General features: G+C 40.8%; 2 long non-coding RNA genes across 2 annotated transcripts in view; both read right to left on the reverse strand.

Annotated features, from left to right (window-relative positions):
* LOC139797028 (uncharacterized) overlaps positions 1-21,976 on the reverse strand; it is a 42,923-nt gene extending 20,947 nt beyond the window's left edge. The window contains exon 1 of the long non-coding RNA XR_011726253.1: positions 21,786-21,976. This is a non-coding gene — a long non-coding RNA (uncharacterized lncRNA). The remainder of the gene's footprint in view (positions 1-21,785) is intronic.
* Positions 9,970-13,301, reverse strand: LOC139797029 (uncharacterized). Its single transcript, XR_011726254.1, has 2 exons — positions 13,152-13,301; positions 9,970-10,239 (listed from the first exon to the last, which is right to left on the reverse strand). It is a non-coding gene; the product is annotated as an uncharacterized lncRNA (long non-coding RNA).
* Positions 21,977-22,798: the final 822 nt, after the last annotated feature.

A 22,798-nucleotide genomic window follows, 5' to 3' on the forward strand; every position in this document is an offset into this window, starting at 1 on the left:
AGCAAACCTGCCCTTCCATAAGCATCAGGGGAAAATAAATGCACAGGAGCAGGCTCAGGCTGTGGAAGTCCAGGGCACAGCTGCAGCTCCTGAAAAGGACCATGAGCTGTGAACCTATCAGCCTGGTTCAGTTTCATTCCAATCACATTCCCCTTCTTTCTGCTTCGAGCACTGTGGCTTCCTGCCTACTTCTCTCCCTCCAAAGGGTCACAGAACTTACCTTGGGGAGGAGCCTCAGAAAAGCTTCACCTGCCCCTTGCCTAGATCTTCTCTTTTTTACCTGTCTTCCCCTTTTTCCTACCTCTCCCTCTGCCAGGCATGTCTCTCCTTTCTAAAAACCATATTTATTTGGCATGAATGGAGCTGGCAGGGGAATGAGAAAGGTGCAGAATCACAAGTCCCAATTCTTACAAAAAGTAATAAAGGGAGATGCAATTTCTGGAATGTGAAAATTGGTAAAATCTCTGTTGGTGGGTATGCCAGCAGCAATAGGGAATCCAGGAAAACTATCTTTTCACTGGTTAGAAATCCCTGCAGTACTATTAGGAAACACACGGGTGTAGAGAGAAGTCACAGTGAAACACAAACCCCAGGGTTTGTGGTGCTGGGATACTGTGCAGAGAACACAGCAAGATCTTTGTTACAATAGCAAAATGTGAATCATGAGCATCTCTTACTGAAGACTTTGTGATGTTGTTGCCATGAATTTGTGTTCAAGCTATCAGGACTGTAATATCTATAGAAATGTTTAATGCCATGGGTGGTGGGTCAAATAGAAAACTGCAGCCAGGGTCTGACTGTAGGTCTGTCTACCATCCATGCCTTACAGTCTTCAGCTGCTGTAGGAAGGGGATGCTCAGGAATGAACAAAGTGAGGTGCAGACAGAGCAATTCCTCTGTGGCATCCCCTCAGCTTCAGTGCTAAGCAGTTTGGGAACTTTCTGAGCTGGAGGCTGCTGCCAGGCTTTGATATCTGATATGCTCTGACAGACCTACCCTTCCTGAAGTTGTCTTAATTACTTTCTGAACTTTTACCCTCCATCAGAGTTCACAGCAATGAGTCTCTGCTTTAATATCAAAACTATTGTGTGTGGATGGATTGTGTGGGGAAAACTGACTTAATTTTGTTTATATGTGCCAATGGATAACATCATTAGCTAACTTGTATTGCTAGGGTTAGTGAATAATCATTTCCCACTCACTTTCTCCAAAACATCTGTGATAATATCAAATCTATCAATCCCATCTCAGTCATCTCTCTTTTAAAACAAAGAAATGGAAGCTGAAGAGAGCTTTATCCCATGAATCAACAACCCAAGTTACACTTGTTAGTGCACCTCTGAGTCCCATGATTCCCTTTGCCAAATTGCATGAGCATAAATGCAAGTAAGACTGTACTTCAGACACCTGCAACCCATGGATTTGTAAAATGGAGTCCTAATGTTTTGTTCTTGAGTCCTTTTTTGCATATATCTGTGTGTATTCTTGACAGTTACTGAGATGCAATTTTCAGTATGATCCGAAGATCTCTTTCCTGAGTTGTGCCTGTTAATCTAAAGGCTATCACTGGTCATGTAAAGCTAAGATTATTGTTACAGGATACAGTCCTCCTGAACTATCTGACTTTAATCTCTTATGCAAGGTAAATGTTTCTATTGACAAGCTGATATGAGAAAATAGCTAGAAAATTTGATATGAAACCTCTCTCTGACATGAGAATGACATTCTTAAGCACAATATGCTAAACTCTTTAACCTTCTCTTTTAGGGGAATTTCTAATAAATTTAAATCCTTTCTCTTCTATCAGCTCTGTATCAAAATGCAGCTCAGGCTGATAGCTCTAAGTCATTGCTGATGACTGTGAAACGACTTGCTATTTTTAATCCATTTCAAAACTCCCATTAATCCAGCTGAGGCACGTGCTGAAATACTCAAAAAGATAAGAACTGAACTGGCAGAGAGAAGAAATTGCTCCTGCTAGCCTAAGGTTTGATCTCTGAGTGCAGGAACATTGAGGGTGGGAGACTGCAGATCTGCTACATCTGCTGCCTGTGTCTCTGTGGATCAAGAGAGAGCACCATCCAGTTGCTACACTTTTCCAAAGACATAATATTCATCAAAACCCATGAAGAGTAGACCTGAGTGCCTTACAGGTGGTCCTAGACCTCAGCAACATGCTTTTCATCAAACCAATGGGCTTGTTCAGAAATTAAGGTTTTTCTTTGAAAAACCGAGCCATCATTTTCCTAGGTATTTATACTAAGTTCACATTTTCTTCTCAGCTTCTGTCCCAGCAGGAATAATACATTCTTCATTGGTTTGCAAATTGCAGACTACTCCTCAACACCTATTCTAGCTTCTCAGCTCTGCTTTTCATACTGGAACTCTTCTGGGGAAGGGACAGTGAAGTGGCTCATTTCCCCAGAAGAAAGGAAAAAAAGAGTCTGCATGATAAAACTGGTAGTTTAAACAAAAGAACCCGACTGTGGACATTTTCTTCTGTAGTGCAGAGAAATTTGGAAAGCTGTGTAATGTGTCTTGACAGCAGTACAAATCACTAGAGGTCAAGGGCTTGAGGATTAACCACATCCCCATACCATAGGCTGACACAGAAAGGGCAGAACCGTGAGGGTTCAGCTGTAGAATGAAAGGCTTTGAATAGAACTGATGAAAATGGATTTTGAAATAGGGGGCTACCAGCTTGCATCAGGCAGGCTAACAAGATCACAGTGCAGAGGCAACTGTGGTGCTCTCCCCATTCTTTTTTATCAATATCTGGTTATGGGTCCCATACTCCTGGGATATCTTTTGCCCTTCTCCCCAGATTAACTTCAGCTCCATTCAGCTACAAATTTCCAGAGATCTTTGTCATTTCTAACGCCTGGATCAGGTTAGGAGATGGGAGGTCCCACTCAAAATCAACATTGGTCCTCAGTGACAGGCAAGATACCTGATTCATCCCTGTCCTTGTATAAAATGGAAATAAAGAATGATTCAACTCTCTCAGAAATACTGCTAGCTTTAAATCTTGAGGAATTTTTCACAATTGCAGTGTTATAATGTACAAAACATTACAAATTTAACATCTTGGGTTGACAATTAAGATCTGATTCTGGCATGCTATTTTATCTTTTACTTCTTATTTTTATCTTTTACTTCAACTTTGTGACTCTAGCATTTGTCAACTGCATTGTCCTGAGTTTTCTGTGACCTGGATGCAGAGCAGACACACAAACCACCTCAGTTCAAGTCTTTTCTACATGAAGAGAAAATGTCAGAAACTGTTTCCCGTATTAGAGATCATCTGAGAGGAGTCTGCACCAGAAAAGACTACTGAAATTACCTTTCCACCCCCCCCATCAATAGAAGTATTTTTCCCTGGAATCACCAGTGATGACATTAGTGAGTATCAGCAGAGCATGGAAAGGACAATGAAGTTTTCAGAGAACATTTTCTTTTAGCTGTACTTATTGGGTAATGAATAAGTCAGCATTATCTGCCAAAGGGCAGAGCATTTTTTGCAGCTCTCATTCCAGTCATTCTGCTATACTTGTGCTCATTTTTCAAAAAAGCAAGACAAGTAAAAATACTATGGGCTACACAAGCCTGATGAGTGCATTGACAGGAAAGATGTCACAGAATGCCACTATTTATTAGTAGCATGGCTCCATGAAAGAATTATTGTGTTGGATTTTCGCTTGCTAATCATGTGCTAAATTACATTAAATTATCACAGTAGTGCCTCATAATTACAGTTATTATGACAAACACCAAATAAATGAGTAAAGAAGTGACCTCTTTCATTTGAAAACAGGCAACATAAGTCTCTCACCAATGTCAGCTTTCTGAATATGCAGCATTAGTGTCAATTTTCATTTGTGATTTGCGATTGGAATGACTTCTTCAATTAGCTTTTTAAAGGCCCACTGCTCAGTGAAGGATTCCCATGTTTAGCTTAGACAGGAATGCATAAGGCTCTTCCCAATGGCTGTTGGTCAGTTCTCCCTCTGACTTTCAGGTGCTGTCCTCTTGCCTATAGAGTCCATGGCAGAGCACTTCAAAAGCACTCTGGAACCATCTCTCAGAATGTGCATGTTAAAAGCCATGTTGAAAGTAATATAAAAATATTAAATTTATGTTTAATATTAAATATAAACCCAAAATGAAATTATATCAAAAAATTAAAGCTAAAACATTCTAAATTTTTAATTAATGGTTTACCTTTGATGCAAATTAACTAACTACTACAAATCCAGATTAGAATTAAAGTCATATTTTTCTACAGTAGAGTTCTCACATCATCTTTGTCCAAAATACCTAATACATTATTTTTACCAAAATAGGATGCTAACTTAGATGGCTACAGATGTAATCCATTTGGGTGATTTTTATGTTCCTCTCCTCCTTCAAGACCTGTCAGTAAGGTTCTCCCACTCCATACCTAACCCATAAAAGAGTTAACAAGTCAGACACCAAATCAAAGAGTCAAACAAATCAACCAGTCATGGTTTCTATGTGGCTTTCTAACACGGGCTTGCCAAACACACACACACACACAGCACATTACATTTCCATTCTATTCAGTGACCATGAGTAACACAATGCATACTTTACTGGCAGATTTGTTTCAGGGAATTGTGAAATTCCAGTGAGTGTGTATTGTTCCTACTGCTAAGATAAGGTTTGGTCACATGGTAGTTACAAGCACTAATAAAAAGACTGACCATAAATATTTGAGACACACAAACATTCAGGTACTCATTATTTCAGACACACAAACACAAGCTGAAGTAGATCTTATCATATATATTTATTTAGTGCAGGCATAGAAATTATGTTATTTGAGATGTCCCCACCTGTACATTGGGATGGAACTAGATCATCTTTAAGGTCCCTTCCAACTCAAACCATTCTATGATCCTGTGACTGACAAGTTATCATTAACAAAAAATTCTAACTGCAGCTACCCAGACAGTTACTACAGCTAATTTGGAAGAAACTTTGCTTATATTCAGCATAACAAGAAAAAAAAAAAAAAAAAAAAAAAAAAAAAAAAAGAGATCCAAACTCATCAGATGACATTTGTTAGGAAGGATTTTTCAGAAAGAATCTACTAGATAAAAATATAGCCAGTCTGAATCACATACTCAGAAATATTATATACTGTATATGGCAGGGCTATTTTATATGTTAGCTGGGTTTTTTTGAGAATTAAAAATAGGATGTCATGTCATGGCTACTCTGGGACTTTAAAGTCCATTAACTAAATCCTTTCAGCAAATGTCCTATACCCTATACTCATCTAATTCCAAAGAACATAGTTAGTTGTATTCTTTAACAAAATTTTAATAACATAGTAACTTCCAGTTACAGGGAAATTTTTATCTTAGAGCTTTATAATTGATAAGCACATAGGTGAGATTTCATCCATGCTTAAAACATGGCTACCTCTTCACTGAATGTTCAGACAGCACAAATGTTGAGGCTGTGAAGCAAGTCTGGCATTTAACAGTATATATTGGAATTTGATGAAGATTCAAAGTCTAAGGGTACAGTATAGAGAGTTTAAATAGAAAGCCAGCTGCTTATACTCTCAGAGAGGAATGACTCTGCTTATAGTTTATTTTATATGTATTTCATTGTTTGCCAGAGACAGCGACTCCTGAATGGCACTACCCCTTACGAGCACGTTGTGCTCAAAGAAGGAAAGAGGATCCAATACTGTTTCCCACAGCATCTGATGTACCCATTTACAACTCACTCAACTACAGATTTGACTAATTTTGCTTAACCCTTCAGGATCTGAGCCCTAATCCAATGGCTCCAATATCTTTTGATCTATTATTCACAGAGAGGAGAAACCTCCTTCTTTTCTGTCCCCATCCCCTGTACTATATTAAAGGAATCTTGTGGTCACATTCTCCAAGAGGTAATTATCTGTGATATTCTGTTTGTTTGCAGGAAGAAAGATCTATCTGAACTAGAAAAAATTATTGAGTAACCTAGAGCTGAGCAAAAGACTATAGTTGGGGAATAGTGGTAAAGTTCCTTGGAGAATCCAGCATGGAAGGTTTAGTGTCTACTTATCAGCTTATCAGGCTGTCTGAGCGATGTATGTTTCACCATCCTCACACAGTCCCAGCTGGTATGTGTTAGAAGTGCATCCCTGTGGCATTAAGGTATTTTGTCCTACATAGGACTGAAAGAGAATTATGGTTAACAGCTAAATTCAACAGCGTGCTTCACAGGTATCCTGAGAGGCAGTACTCTCTGCTCCTTGTGTACATGCACATAGTTTTTCAGCTTGCTTATCTTACAGGTAGTGCCTCGCTGCACTGAACTTGGCACATCAAAGTATTTTTTCCTTCCAGAGATAGCCACTGTAATTTCCCACTCAAAGTACTAACATGTTTATAGAGATGTCATTCCTGTAACAAAAGATGCTACTGAAAACACACCTGGTATTTCACTATTATAAACATGATGAGATGACCCAGTCATAACCCCCTGAAACTCATCACTTTCTTAATTGGTTTCATCTACTCCAGTGCTATTATCAACAACTTTTTATGAAGCATGGGTCAGTGTTACCATGTCTCTCAACACTGTATTGCTACACTATCCTGATCTAAACATGACTAGGGTTCATCCTTCATAGACTATTTTCAGGTCATAATCAGAGTGGTACAACACGTTGTATTGCATACCTTCTTGCAGAATGCAGTCCCAGGTAGATATTCTGTTAGCATTCACCTGGAAGAGATATATATAGACCCTGTTCTCAAGCATTTATAATGTTCTCTTTCTGGTTAGTAGAATATTCTGAGTTAGAAAAAAACTGCCAAACCTGTCTTTGTTCAGTTTGCTGCCGTCTAAATCAATTTATTTGCTCTCCTTTAGGAAACAGGAGCTCCAAAACTCTTTAGTGCAGTTCCTTTACTAGTTCCTCTCTTTTTTAAGATGATAATCAATCTTAGTCCATCCTACTTACTATCAGATTTTTTTCCAGACTCTTCCTTTCAGCACCCCACTTCCCTCACAGATAAGGAGAGCATGCACTGCATTTAACTACATCTAGTAAATTATTGTCAAATTAGTATTTGCTAAGAATGATTCAGCACTAATCTCATAATGAAAGTGGTTTATTGCTTGAAACACAACCAGGAATGTATTTGTTAGAACCCATTCTGCAAAGCCCCCAAAAGACACTATAGCAGCCAGGAGGCAGGTCTGTTGGTGCTCAGATAGGTACAGAGACTTCACAAGGGGAATCCAGCGTTCTCATGCAGCAGTAGCAGCCCCCATGAAATGACACAACAGGCTGTGCATTCTCTGAATTTGTGTGGTGGCAAAACAACAGCCTCCAAAGGGGTAACTGGAAGTACTGCCAGGCAGGTTTGTTAACAATGCCAAGGTCTGACTGTACTGTGATGCTTGGGTTGCTGCTCAAGCCAGGAGGTGATTCACTGCAGGGCAGAGCTGAGACTTGCCATAGAGAGAAACAGGTATCTTACTGCCCTATTCTGCTGATAAGGGTCATGGCCCCTTTCTGTTATTTGCTACCTTTCAGAAATTGCCTTCCCCTGTTCACAAGCCATTAGTCCAATCTGCAGATATTTTAGGATAATGCAACTCATTTCAGCTTACTAGAACAATATATGCTTCTATGCACCAGGAACCTTCTAAGAAAATGGTGCAGATTAGGAACAGTCCATTTCCAGTGATTTTGAGAAACTTGTAACTACCAGAGCTGTGCAGTCAAAGACAACTGAAGACTCAGGAAGCAAAAAGTGAGGACATTGTCTGAAAGCAGCATCTCACACCTTGTCAGCTGAAGTATGCTAATGCCTGTGATGTTGGACTGACTGATGTTTTCACAGCAGAAGTGACCGACAGAGTTGACATTGTCCACAGCTTCAGGCCTCACTTCTGCAGCATCAGTCTCAATGGCTTTAATGGCTTTCTCTGTTCCATTGAGACAGACACTGATGTGCATTTAGCTAGCAGGTTTTAGGGTACTGTTAAATTGCATTCTCTGTTGTTTGTGCTTTCTTTAATCAGCAGTACAAAATCTGTTGGCTTGAAAATTTTCCTTGTCATTCTCATAAATAATAATGCATTAACTAAGAAAACGACATTAAAAAAAAAATAAGAGAGAGAGAGAAACCCCCTTGAGAATTAGACTCTTGGATAGATTTTAATTTCCAGTTCCCTAGTTAAGGACCAAAGCAGGTTGAAGGGAACCTCCCTCTCCACAGATAAATGGTGAATTACACAGTAATAGATGTATTAAAGGCTTAAAGACCACCTGTTCTGGAACATCCCTATCTACAGTGAAACACATAGAGCATTACTGTTGCATTTTAGGATAGGAAATAAAACTTGGGCAGCCATGTACAGGACAGCTGGTGAATTAGGAGAAGCAGGCTGGCACACTGGGGGCTGAGGGTTTGAGGAGGGAAAGGTTTGCTTCAAAAGGAGGAGATGTGGCCCCATTTTGTGCAGCCCTCACCTCTTTCATTTCTTTTTATGCAGATTCACTCACCTTTGATCTTGCATGAAATGCAGGGACAGCTTTGGGGATGCCAGGGCAGTAATAGAACAGTGTCAGAGGACACAAAGGGATACCCAGCCCTTGCAAATCCTGACTGTCCTGGGGAGAAAACATGGACTTTACACAAGGGAGAGGGGACTATCTCCATGTCTGTAAATGCTCAAGATTTTTGATCAGTTCTCATCTCACTCTACAGGTTTTTTTCCTCCTGTATTCCCATAGTTTACGCTCTCTCTGATGGACAGAGTCCCAAGGAGTGGCCTTTTTGCAGGTGCAGTGTTTGTAATAGCTCTGAAATGTTAGTCCCCATTTTATCAGTGTTAAAATGTTCTCAAGATAATCCTTTTACGAAAACTGTCACTCAACACACTCTCTAGTAATTCTCTCTGTTGCAGCAAGTCAGAAGATTAAATAAAACCTTCCATTCATGCCACTCACCTCACCTTGTTCTGTACCCAGGCCTGAAGTGAGTCTGAGGAAATGCATTCCAGTTTTAAGATATTTGTGTTTACATTCCAACAGTTCAGTAAATCTGTTCAACTTCCACTAAGCCTTTGTGGCTCTTTTACAACATTCTGAATAATGCTCAAAGCTCTCTGCAGAGACTTTTTTAAAGATTCAGTTCTGATTTAACTGATGCCATTGTAAATCAGGAATAGATAAACTAAATTGATTTTACGTAAAATCTAGTTCACATTTGCACACAGTAGGGATGGGAGCCTTATGAGTACTTAGGCAGAGGAGTTCAGACACAATTATGGCAAACCCTATAGAAAATAACTTTTTGGAGATATTGATGCCTATGTCATTTTGACTAAGTCAAGTAGTCCACATTAGATCCTAGCCCCCTTGAACTCTCTAGAATTATGAACAGTGACACAACTGACTCAGGATTTCACAGAATGCATATTTACTAGGGATTGCTTCATAAGAGAATTTGCATGTGCTTTAAATCATTCTGCAGTGATGAATAATTATTATCAAGAAAAGGCTCAGCATTTCTTTCTACAAGGAGGCCAAGTCAGCAGCCAACTAGATTTGAAGATGCTGCTCAAACATGAATAACCTCCTGTTGCAACAGCATTCCCCATGCCTGCAACACGAGTTCACAGTCTTTCTCCCTTCCTTGCCTCCATGGTTTCTTTACTGTGGAAAACAGTTTACACTTAATAATGCCACTTACAATGGGAGTTGCAGATACTACATCTGTCTATACCAGCAGCTGCTGTGAGAGTAGAAGGGGGAGGCAGAAAGGAGGTGATGAGATCCAAATACTGCCCTGCAGAACATGGGTGCCAAGAGGGAATTTTATGCAGAACAGTTCTTCAAAAGAGAGGCTCATTCTTCAAATGGGGAAGGCAACAAATAAGAACACTTGAGAGAGAGAGAAGAAAAAACATTCATTTGAGCCAAACTGAGTAAATACTTTGCATTTATAACTGCTGTTTATGCATATCTGCTTTCTCTGTCACAAAGAAAATGTGTGAGTGAAAGAAGAGCTAACCTGCATGACTGCAGAAGCAAACCATGATAGTCCCAGTTCAGATAAACTTTCTTCTGAAACTGAGTAGGGAGCCCTTCCTTGAATGAAGAATCTGTTACAATTAGCCACTCTCTTTTAGGCCATTCACAGCTTGCTTGGATCCTTCAGCTTCAGAGTTTAATGTTTAAAGCTTCATGTTGCTCTGTAAAGTTGAACACACAGTAAAAACTCCAGTAAAGGAGTAAAAATTATTGACTGTCTTTTTATAGGGCTGGAGAGTGCAGTTGGAGAGAATCCATGTGTGTCCCAAGAAGAGTATCATGCTGCCTTATAATTGAAGAATCCTTCACTTCATAACTTATCTTGTTATGAGTCAGCTTTTAACTGGCATTAAGGCATTGCTCCTGGTCAAGGCATTGCCTTTCTGGTATGCTTTATTATACACAGCAACATGATGGTCTCTTTGAAACAGTTCACTGTCTTGAAATATCTATTTTCAAGATTACCAGTTGTTTTGCTTCCACTTGTGGCTCAAATGAAATACCAACTTAACTATTCCTAAAATAGAAATATTATAACGTTGAGTTTAATAGGATGGGAGACTAATTACATGTGAGAAAACAGAAATTACAATCTGTCACAGAAGTCTCTTTACCGTTATCAAAAATGACAGAGCATCACAAAATATTAGTCAACTTCCAGTGTGACAGTTCAATGGTGTTGAATGTGCCAGAGCTGGCTCACCCTGACAAACTAGACTGTTCAGATACTGAACTAGGTGAATAACTGGGGTGTGTGCATGTGGGAGGGAGGTTTTCTAGTTGCAGCAAGAACATAAAACAGTTTGCATATCAATGAAAAAAACCCAAAGGTTTGATGGGATATTGCAAATATCAAAATACCAAAATATTTTTTGCCTTTCAAACCACAAGATATCAGACTACTAAAATGGAATATGCAAATTTCTTCACAAACAAATATATACACATATTTCTTCACACAATATAGATTATTGTCTCCTCAATACCCCAGATCACAATCACCAGATTTAAATATCCAATTTACTTTCAATGCTTTTAGATCATAAATTGCATAGGGCACAGGTTTGGGTACGTTTTATAGTTACAAGCCTATCTGTATATCCTGCTTACTTGTTTCCTTGTTGTGGTTTTCTGTTATGTGTAGACCACAAGCCTAGGCTGTTCACTTCTACTACTGAGTTGTTATTTGTCACCATACAGTCATGATTCAAGCTGACAATACTTCAGACATTAAAACATCACAAAAACAGATTTGGTCATTGTCCATCTAGAAGGAAAGTGGGAACAACTTGAAGTATTTTTTTTACCACGCAGGTGTAGCAAGACGAACCTCTTTTAGGGCACGGCGCTCCAAGGTCCAACCAGGTGTTCCAGCAGAAACTCACGAATAGCACTCTGAGTCCAATGCTCTCAGGGCTGACCAGCCTGGATCAGTGCTACTGCTCCAAAAGCAGCCAGCCTCCCCTCTGGCTTCCCCAGGTGTGAGCTTTATTGGCCCCCTAATCCTGCTCATGCGCAGTAGGGGCCCACCCTAATCAGGCACAGGTGGGCTTAACACAAGCTCATGCCCCTACCTGGCAATTAGTGGCACCTGGTTGCCTCATTTCACTACAGGCAGGCACCTTGTACTTTGTACATGGTCCTGTTCTGTTTCATTACCTTTGCAGGCCCAGGAACAGAGCAGTTTGCTGAGACAACGAGGCTTTTTGGGATACAGTGAGCTACCCCCCCAGTGCTGCAAACCGTCTGGGTGGCAGCGAGCAGGTTTTCAAGCAAGGAAATATGCATTTGGCTTGCAACTTAAAAGATTCTTATTAAAAGGTGGAATGATTAAACTGTTTCCACCCTCTCTATGGTAAATATAACTTTAAAATTGTATCAAAACAAAATTGGAAACCCCGAAGAAGCAAAGTCCATGAAGGAGTTTGATTTATGTGCTCCACAGCATTGAACTAAAGTTAAACCTCTGCAGGAAACAGTAACAGACATTTTTTAATTATTAGATACACCAACTTATTGACTACATGAGCCTCAAGTGTACTCAGCCTGCCCTGGCTGTTTGGAGTTCACTGCTACTTAACTTGCAGATTCTGTGAGAAAAAGGATGTGTTTCTTTCCAAGCAGGTGGTAAAGCTCCAGAAATTTTAGATCACTCTGTACATAAGGAGAAAGTAAACTCCAGAGAAAAACAGAGCAAAGTAGAATGCTATATTTGTCCAAGTTCTGCAATGGGAGATGTTCTGCAATGGCAGTTCAGTATTATGGTGGAGAAATGTATTTTGCCTTAGGTAAATAATAGAAGCTAAAAACATAAAATTTTGATTCAGACACAAGTAATGATTGCCTTTAAAAATCAATGGAGTTATGCTGGTTTTATGTGACTTTATTTTGGGCAGATTGTCCTTGGGTCAGCTGGGATAGAGTTAATTTTCTTCCTAGTAGCTAGTATAGTGCTGTATTTTGGATTTAGTATGAGAATAATGTTGATAGCACACTGATGTTTTAGTTGTTGCTAAGCACCAAGTCAAGGACTTTTCAGCTTCTCATGCCTTGCCAGCAAGAAGGCTGGAGGTGCACAAGAAGCAAGGAGGGGGCACAGCCAGGACAGCTGCCCCAAACTGGTCAAAGATGTAATCTGAGGTCATGCTCAGCATATAAACTGTCAGGAGCTGGCAGGGGGTAGGGGCAATCACCACTCTGGACAGGCTGGGCAGCAGTCATTACATGGTGAGCAATTGCACTGTGTATCACTTATTTTGTGCAATTTTTTTTTTTTTCATCCCCCCTTTTCCTTTTCTGTGCTAACTGTCTTTATCTAAGCCTACAAGCTTAACTTTTTTTTTTTTCTAGATTCTCTTCCCCATCTCCCTGGGTGGGACAGGGAATGAGTGAGTGGCTCTGTGGTGCTTTAGTTGCTGGTTGAGGTTAAACCATGACAAGGATCTTAATTCTTTACCCCGACCTCTCACAGCCTTTACTATCTGTTGGTCCACTAATTTAGCAGGTATCAAATTCCAGCTCTGCAGATCCCAACTCAGCTCCGTCCAGAACTCTGCTCTCGCTCAGTCCCTACCTCTGCCTCCTGCAAGAAGTACCAAGGGCTTCTTCCTCCTTCCACTGTGCTGCCCAGGGAAGTAAGAGCTCACTCTGCAAACACATCCACGGCATCCACCCCTGGGAAGATGAGTTTATAGCACAGTGAACACGGAATCAAATAAATACCTGCAAACTATTCATCCACTTCAGGTGATCTATGCTAAAAGTAATGCTAAGTTTCAGGTCTGAATTTCACTGCTCAAGCTTATCAGCTAAACACCACTTTGGAGGCAGCACTATGCTCATGAAGAAGGGAGGGGAGATGAAAAAGGACACACTCTGTCCTTTTCCTTGGCAATTTTCTCTAGAAGCCAAATCCTCATCTGGTCTTAGATAGGAAACACACCAGCCAGTGAAGTGACAAGTGCTGCTCAGATAGAAGAAATATCCAATGACTAGTGAAAATGATCACAAGAACATGCAAAATGAATTTTAGTAGTAGTCTAAGTATGAAGTGACATATCTGGATGTTATTTCACACACTCCCACAGAAGTGACTCTGACAATTATAACACTAAAAAATGCATCCATGATAAAGTGAGACCAAAGGTTTTTAAAATATAAGGCCAGAATAGTAGGGTCCCACTGCGCAGAATTCACTTTGCTTTAAAGGGAAACATACACATCCTACAGTTCAGAGACATCAGCAGCATCTGAGAAGCATAATGTAATAATGCCAAAAGAACTTTATTTTTCTTAAACTTCCTGTTTTATCTTACATTGCTTATTTTATTTTCTTATTCTGCCACCTGGTTTTGCTACCACTTTGGCCAAATTCTAATTGGATAATTTCAGATGTATGTTGTAAGAAAATTACATTTCTAAAGAGGGCAATCATCAGGGAAAAAAAGGATTTATTTTGCAATGTATAATATTTTTATTTTTATAAGCTTAAATGCATTTAGTTTATATGTTATTGATTGCTGTTACCACAGGACCAATGAACTTCTTTCCTACTTCATAGTGTTACTTTAGTGTCTTTCAAATCTACAAATAGCCCATAATCCTATGGCAAATTACTTGGTACTGGCCTAACGAGCCCTATTAAATAACAAGAAATGTCTGTCAAAAGTCTTGGCTAAGGTGGAAGTTATCAAACAGAAATTTCAAGGTTTGGTACTCATTTGGGGATGAATAAGTCTGAAAAGTTCTATATCAGTAAAATTTTGGCAGCTTCAACAGGATGCTCTTGACTTCTGCTGGAATAAATGAAAAGATAATTACATTTACTGTTTATCACCTGAAGAAAAGAGAATTCTATCATCCTGGAATTCTTAGTTCACTATATTCTGTATCAGAAGAGTCCTCAGAGTAATCAAGCCTAAAGCAATGTCAAATCTTAGCACAGCATCACAAAATGAAACTATCCCTGCACTCCAGACCAGATATTACTCCAGAGTCACCTCCCTGTTGAAGAACAACTTGCTTTGTTATTTCAGGGTCACTCTTGTAGGTGGCTGCTGGTATACAGAGATCTTTCAGGAAAAAAACAAACAAGAAAACCTACAAGTCCCACTATGTTAATTTTCCAAGTAGAAGGGATGCATAGGCCACAAACCTGAGTAGTTTGTATGCAGCTGTCTGTAGCCAAAGTGTTGGAGAACTGTTAGTGCTTTGTCACTTTGGTGAGATGCATATGCTTTTGACAGCTGACTGCTCCCTTGTCATATGAACATTGCAAGGCCAACCACAAGGGTTGTGGGATCACTGGCACCCCAGTATGTCCTGCACTTAACCTAAAGAGCCCTCTCTTGCAGAAGCTGCTTTCCCGTGCATGGTCAAGGAGCTGCTGGGAGCTCCATGAGGACTCCTTCAGCTCAGGGCTGCCTCCCCACCCAGCACTCCTGTGCTGGGCATCCAGCTTCTCCCATGCCTGTTGCACAGCCAGTGGCAGTGGAAAACCCAAATGCTGCCTTGGATTGAGCAGTGAACGTTGGACTGGTGTTTTATTTCCAAAATTAGGATTTCTGCTACCTAAGCTGCCTTCTTGGTTCTCTGGTTCATATCAGCCATTTAGGCTACTTCCTCAAACATGTTCTGCAAGGGCTTTCTAGCAAAAAAAAAAAAAAAAAAGTGTGTATATACATTTATATAAATACATGCATGTACACGATTACAGTGAGAATTTGTAGAGCAGGGCTGAATTATGCACCCACGCATTGGCCGCTCCCTTTAGACACTGCTGCCAAGTGAAGAGCCCCAAATGGGCCCTGTTTCCCCGTTTCCATGGCAACGGTGGTCCAGACACAGCATTTCCTACACAGCATTGCACTGAGCCTCTGGGAGATGCTGCCAGGCTGTGACAGCCCAGGGCCCAGAGAAGTGCTCTCTGTGCGCCACCTCAGCATCTTGCAGCTGCCCTGCTGTGCCACAACTTCTCCTGGAGACCTGCAGGCAGATACCCCAGTGTGGGGCTGCAGGAAAGCCTGGCAGCTGCCCCTGAAGGCTGGAGAGGATGGAGGGGATAGAGGGGATGATGGATGGATGGATGGATGGGTCCCAAGCAGCTGCCCTGCTGCCTCCTACCTGCACCTGCTTTCACCCCAAATCAACTTTATCCACGTGGAGAGCAAAATCCCAACCAAACCTAAAGCTCCAAAGTGTTGGCAAGCCTAGAGGCTCAGCAAGACTGGACTTTCTCTAAAATAATTGGCTTCCTTGCTGCAAAATTCTGACAGCTAAGCTTAATGCATTTTAAACAGTATGTAGGTTCACTCAATTTATTTTTTACTTCCTCCTCTTACTTCTGAGTAACATCTGACCACAGTAACGGAAATTTAAAGCCTTACATTATAGTTACTTTGTGGCATGTGCATAAGTTTGAAACCTGGGTAAATAATTAATAAAAGCTCATCCATTCTCTATTATACCAACCCACTTCTGTGTCCTTGAGAGTCTGAGGACTACTGTAACAGCACAAGGCTGAAACACAGTGTGACTCAGTATAAATATCTTTTTTAATTTTATATATTTCTTCCTTGTGTGAACACATGTTGGTGTGAATGGTTTGGTATTAGTGGGCAAAATGAGTGGTGAAGTGAGAAAATGCATTCTCACTGCTACCTTAGGCACCACTGCAGAGAATGCTTTCAAAATATGAAGGCATTATGTTCAAGCCATCCAGTGACTAAACATCACCTGCTCAAAGACAAATCAGCACTAATGCAGTACCTGTTCTTGCCAATACCTTCTTAGATCTTGTTAGTTCTCTCACTGAGGAGCACTAAAACCAAAGCTCAGCCCTTGTTCAGATACAGGGAATCCACTCAGGAAAAGACATGCTGGGGATTTCCAGCTGCTGGAAAAAAATACTAAGAGGCTGCACGGGAAAATTTGGTACTTGGGAACCCAACTGCAGAACATGGATTGAAAGGATTCCATTAACTCTGACACTTTGCAGAATGTCATGTTTCTTTTCTCAGGCATCTATTTATTCTAATTTCATAGGAGTCATCACCTCATTTTCCTGCATCTCCTCTTCTATGGACTCCTATCTCTTTTCAGCAAGGTCCTTCAGCAGGCTCCTGACCATCCTACAGCCCAGACTCTCACCTCCCATGGGGTTCTTGCCCACATTGTGCTGTTTACACCAGCACCTACTTTTTCCTTTTGCAAACACTGTCTGGAACAGCTCCTTTGTTAGAGGAGGAGAACACAACTGTGATCTTTGCTTTACTGCTCAAAACTAACAGAGTAGTTCTGTAACACAGAAACTGAGAAAGTATGATTTCTTTGGGATTTCTGCTTCACAGTTGATGTTTCTCATGGCTAAGGGGCACAAACTAAGCAAAGCTGGCTCCAATTGCAGGAAATTTTGTGGTAGCTTTTTCTTGTTTGAATTCTCTGCTGTATAAAAACGATCTCACAGTGCAATCCTTCTTCTCAGTGGAGTTACCAGTATCTCTTCCCTCCAAATATATGATAAATCATGTAGGGAATTCACAATATTTAAATTCAATGTCAGCCATGGCACTGGGTGCAGTTGGACATATGTATTGAAAAGCTAGACAAGGTGAATCAAAAGACAGACACCTGCCTGTCTCAACCTTCTTTTACTTAGGAAATCCAGAGGATGTCTAAGTTTGTCAGCCTGTCTAATATGTCCTATAATAGCAAAAGCAAAACTTCCCAGCAGTTGATGAAGGGACTGGAATAAAGTCACTCTTGTGCTGAACTTTAGTGACGACCATATTGTTACCTCCCACCAAAACTTAACCTACATTGTCTCCAGCTTTTATAGTCTTCAGAAAAAGATACAAAAGTGTGGTCTATAACAGCAGAAAGAGCACAAAAATCACCACAATGATTTTCTGATCAAAATGGTCAACTCAAAATGGTCTTCCTAAAGTTATATTGGATCTTTAACTTGGCAAGGAGAATGATCCATTAACAAATTTACAGATCACACAGTTTGCCTTAAGATAATGAAAATTGGCAAAAAAAAAAAAAAAAATTACATTAATTCCTAGGTTCCAAGTCTTTAGCTTTTAGCCTTCCCTTTCCATTTCCCCCTCCCATGATTATAGAAGCTAAACCTTAAAGAAAACAAATTTCACCAACATTTAATTTTCAGCAACTTCATGGAGGGCTTTGTTAGTACACCTGAAGAAGCCATCCTCTCAGATATTTAAATATAGCAGAAGACTGAAGAATTAGAAAGTGATTTTCTGATCAAAGACGCTTGAATGATTTCTGAAATAGATTTCTTGCAAACGATCCTTTGGAAGCTAGATTCATTTTCAGCTTCTCTCTCAAGCTGGGCAGACAGCTAATAACCAATTCCTTAGTAATTTTCAGAAACCTAAATTTTTAAAATTTCAACTGTGGCTTGCTATCAGAAAAAAACTATTCTCAAAAACCAGGAGATTCTGGCTTCAGTGGGTCCTATTCATTCCCTGTCCCTGCTACTTCACAGCTATATTTCTGTGCTTCTCTCTGAGGGGACTGTTTTTCCTCATGTGTTCACTTCACATCTTTGCCTAACAGAGAGGTTCAGTCTGCACAGTCAGAGTCATTCCTTCACTGCAATACGTTCCTAATGCTCAATCCAAACCTCCCTTGTGACAACTTTCGCCATTTCTTCTCATTCTATCACTTGTTGCTTTGGAGAAGAAACCAACACCCACCTCACTACAACCTTCTTTGAGGTAGTTATAGAGAGTAATAAGGTCTCCTCCCAGTCTCCTTTTCTCCAGGCTAAACAACCCCCTTTCCCTCTGCCTCTCCTCACAAGACTTGTGCTCCAGACCCTTCACCAGCTTCGGTGCCCCATTCTGGACATGCTCCAGCATCTCAATGTCCTTCTTGTGGTGATGGGCCCAAAACTGAACACAATAATTGAAAAGTAGCCTCTCCAATACCTAGTGAAGGGGGACAATCCTTCCCTAGTCCAGCTGGCCACACTATTTCTGATACAAGCCAGGATGCCCTTGGCCTTCTTGGCCAGCTGGGCACACTGCTGGTCATATTCAGCCACTGTCAGTCAACACCCCCAAGTCCTTTTCCTTCAGGCAGCTTTCCAGTCACTCTTCCCCAAACCTGTAGCACTGCATGGGGTTGTTGTGATCCAAGGGCATGACCCGACACTTGGCTTTATTGAATCTCATACAAGGCTGTTGAATCTCTATTGGTCTTGGCCCATAGACCCAGCCTGTTCAGATCCCTCTGTAGAGCCTTCCTGTCCTCAAGGAGATCAACACTCCTGCCCAATCTGTTACCATCTGCAAACTTAGAGAGTGCATTAATCACCCCATCCAGATCATTGATAATGGTACTAAAGAAAACTGGCCCCATTTGTGACTGGCCACCAGTCAGACTGAAATCCAATCACCACAACCCTTTGGGCCTGGCCATCAAACCATTTTTTTACAAAGACAAGCATGCCAAGCCCAAGCCATGAGCAGCCAGTTTCTCCAATACAGTGCTGTGGGAAACTGTGTCAAAGGCTTTACTAAAGTCTAGATAGATAACATCCACAGCCTTTTCCTCATCCAGGAATTCACTTATCAGAAATCACAAAATTTGTAAAGGCCAGTGAGACTGTTAGAGCTATTTAATCTTGTCTGCTGACTAACACAGTCAATGCAATGCCATACAGGTTGCATTTAGGTTAGCAGACTGTTGTTGCATTATGTTAAAAAGACATCAAATTTATAACTGGGAATCTCTACATCAAGTACATTTACCATGCTTACTCCTTTCCTGATACTTCCCAAAATTCACAGATCCCAAACTGTGTTCTTGTTTGGTGCCATGCTCAGAACCAATAGCCCTGCTGTTTAGATGCCTCTCTTTGTATACTGAGTTTAGGCTTGTTGCCTTATGCTCTTTGTAGGAAACCACATTTAATTTGCTATCAGTTATGACTCCCAAGAGCCCTTTAATAACCAGAGCTCAGGTTTCAGTCCTTCTTTTACGACTCATGTCCTTGCACTTAAAATCAAAGGCAAAAGATACTAGAGCACTTGAAGATTATATCCCATCTGCTCACACCTTCTTTGGATGCTTAGGGATTAAGAGTAATCCCTTGTACCCCAATAAAAGTCCACATTTGGCTGAGCTACAAAAATAATCAGTTAAACATGTTAAACTTCTTTTCTTGTATAAAAAGGCTTCCTGTCTTGCTCAGTGCAATATTTAGAAGCATTGATAACATACATTGGTTAGAATAACACATACCTACTCAATGTTGAAAGGAGTATCAGAAGTATACTTAGTTTTGTTGCATGAATACCAGAGTACAGACCTTTAAACAGGTCTCACTGTTTAATAAGGCATCATACTGTCACCCCACTGCCAAGTAACTGCATCCTTTCAGATGCCATAGTAGAAAGAATACTTAACATGTTTGAAGGGAAGAATTGCTTTAAGACAGATTTGCTGCAAATGGACTCTTCCTGCATTTGTCTCCCAAAGGAAACAACACGCTTGTGTTTGTATCAAATAAACCCTTACTTGAAGAATTGATTTAAAGTTGATTTAAAGCTACCACTGCCAACAGTAAAGCCATCATTGTGACATTACAGTGTTCCAGCACCCATGGCTCATGTGGAAACTTCTGGTAACGGCTGGACTGGCACATTTGCCTTCTGCATTGCCTCCAGCCATTCCTGCAGGGTGGGCAAGAGCAAGCAGAACTGGTAATACTGAAGTTTCCCTCCTCCTTCCTCTTCTCTGCTACAGAGACCAAATAACTAGGACTCAGGCCAAATGAAACACATCTGTATTCACCAACAACAGGAACAAGCCTTTTATCCTTTTGCTGACACAGAGGGTGACCAAGAACAGCAGTGACCTTAAGAAAAATCCCAATGAAAGCTGCATAGATGCAAGCAGAAAATTGAAGAGCATTTTCCACTCAGCTCCTCAAGGAGTGTAACATCACACTGATGTGTTGTCAAGAGTGTAGCAACTCCTCTGCAGAGATACTTGGGTGAGCTGAATCAGTAAGTTTTATTTAACTGTCAGCCCTTCCTACAGCACTGCATCAAAGTAGCATCAAATGCTTCATCCTCATCTGACTCTCAGCAAATACTGGCTGCTGGGACACTTCAGGCAGGGTGAATCCGAGCCAGAGCTTGGAGCAGCAGTAACCTCTGCCTCTGAAGGGGAGATATGAGTGTAATAATTTGGGCCTGGGGAAAAAGGAAGGGGTGGGAGAAAGGTATTTTAAGATCTGGATGTGTTTTCTTTCTCCTGTTCTGATAGATTTTTTTTTTTCCTGCCCACGCTGAGTCTACCTGTTTTGCCCATGCTGTAACTGGAGAGTGAAAAATCTCCCTGTGTTTGCCCCTATTAAAGACCCTTTAGGTGGATTTCCTCCTTCTCACCTCACAGTGGGAGTGGGGAGTGAGTAAGCAGAGGCCTGGCTGTTACCAGCTGGGCATGACAGAATATGACAATCATGTCTGTTTTTCAGAGAGAGCTGAGCCCATCCTAAAAACTGAAGCCCCTTCCACAGAGCTGGGCTTGAAAAATCAGTGGCAGCAACTTCTGGAGTTTTTCTGTCTGGCAGTTTGCAAACTGGCAGCTGAATTCTGAGTGTTTGAATTTGGTCTTCGAGGACAAAATATGAACTCACTTTGGTTTGCTCAATCTAAACTTGCTTTCTGAACAACCCATTGAGACTCTTGGCCCCAAAACAAAATACAGGATAGTGATAGCCCCCCCCCCATATAACCAAGTTATCCTTCTGAGAAGCAGAAAAATAGACTGAGCCATCCTACCAGCACTTGGATCTATTTCTAGTGATTTATTTATAGGTGAAAATGCAGGAATATTGTCCTCCTATGCCCATTCAAAAATACCAATTGGCTATAAACGTTCCTCGCTTTCCAACAAGGGATTTTTTTTTTCCTCCTTCCAACTGCTCTGCAGTTAGTGCTTTCTCATATTGTCTCTCTCTAGATGTACCCATTGCAAGGGTGCGGCATCAACAATGAAGAAAGCAAACACTCTGACAGGCTGTTCTACACCCCTTTCCACTGTTAGGAGAGATATGCTGGTTATAGATGGGCTAATTATTACATTCAATGTTATTCCTCTAGGAAGCAATGACAGGTTACTCCTGAGACTGTTATTTCAGACAAAGCCTTAGGGCCTTTCCACTTACCTTACATCTAGGAGTCCGTGAGTGGCTCCCTCCTGAGCAGCCTTTCTGGAGAATTTTTCAGTCATAACTTCCTTCATTTTGGTGAAATCTTTTTCCTGATGGTTAGAAAAGTTTTGAGTTTGGATTAGTTTGTTTTCTGTGTTTAGTTGTTTTACATCTCTGAACCAATGGCTGTAGCAACAGCCAATGTTGTCTTTGAGACTCTATTCACACAACACTATACAAAAAACTCCCTTTTTCTGAAAATTGTTCTTGCTCATTTGTTGCTTCTCTCCAGGCAAAAAGATAAAGTAATTCACAATGCAAATCTTCGATTTTTTTTTTTACATAGAATCATCATGGTTGGAAAGAACCTTCCAGATCATTGACTCCAACTGGCAGTCCTACACCACTCATACACAAGACACTACACTAACCTTACTGTGTTTCAACAACTAAGGATAACTTGCTTACCTCAAAGGAATTTTAAGGCAGAGTGTAATCATACACGTTAGCAACATAAAAATCCTTTCTCAGTTGAGCTGTCTCCAGCCTCTCCAAGGAGGCCTGTATCATAACTAAATCATTCAGACATGGTCATTTCTTGCCTTCTGCTCCAGTTTTGTAAACTATCTCTGGCAGATGGCTTTGGAGGAGAAAAAGTAGCAATCTAAACCAATTTTAAGTGGCTATCCACTGATCTGGGTCAGTAGCATTTTTCTTACGACTGGTCCAGACCTACCTGATCACATACATAATAATTTATTATTAATAATCAGATGGCTTTCTTACTTTCATCTATAAGCAGACATTGGATGTACAGGTCTGCTTTATTTTACCTCACAAAGTGTAGTGGAAAAAGAAAACCTACACCTTAAATTACTGCATTTCCAGTAACATTGAACCAGCACTGAACACTGCACACCCTGCATACACCCTGCCAGAGACCCCGCAGCTCTGTGCCCAGGCAAGTCTCGCGTCCTCTCCCAGGAGCTGTGGAAGCAGCGGCTGCTGCCGCCCCCCAGGCCTCGCAC

The sequence above is a fragment of the Heliangelus exortis genome, chromosome 5, assembly GCF_036169615.1.
Source record: "Heliangelus exortis chromosome 5, bHelExo1.hap1, whole genome shotgun sequence".
NCBI classification, from domain to species: Eukaryota; Metazoa; Chordata; class Aves; order Apodiformes; family Trochilidae; genus Heliangelus; species Heliangelus exortis.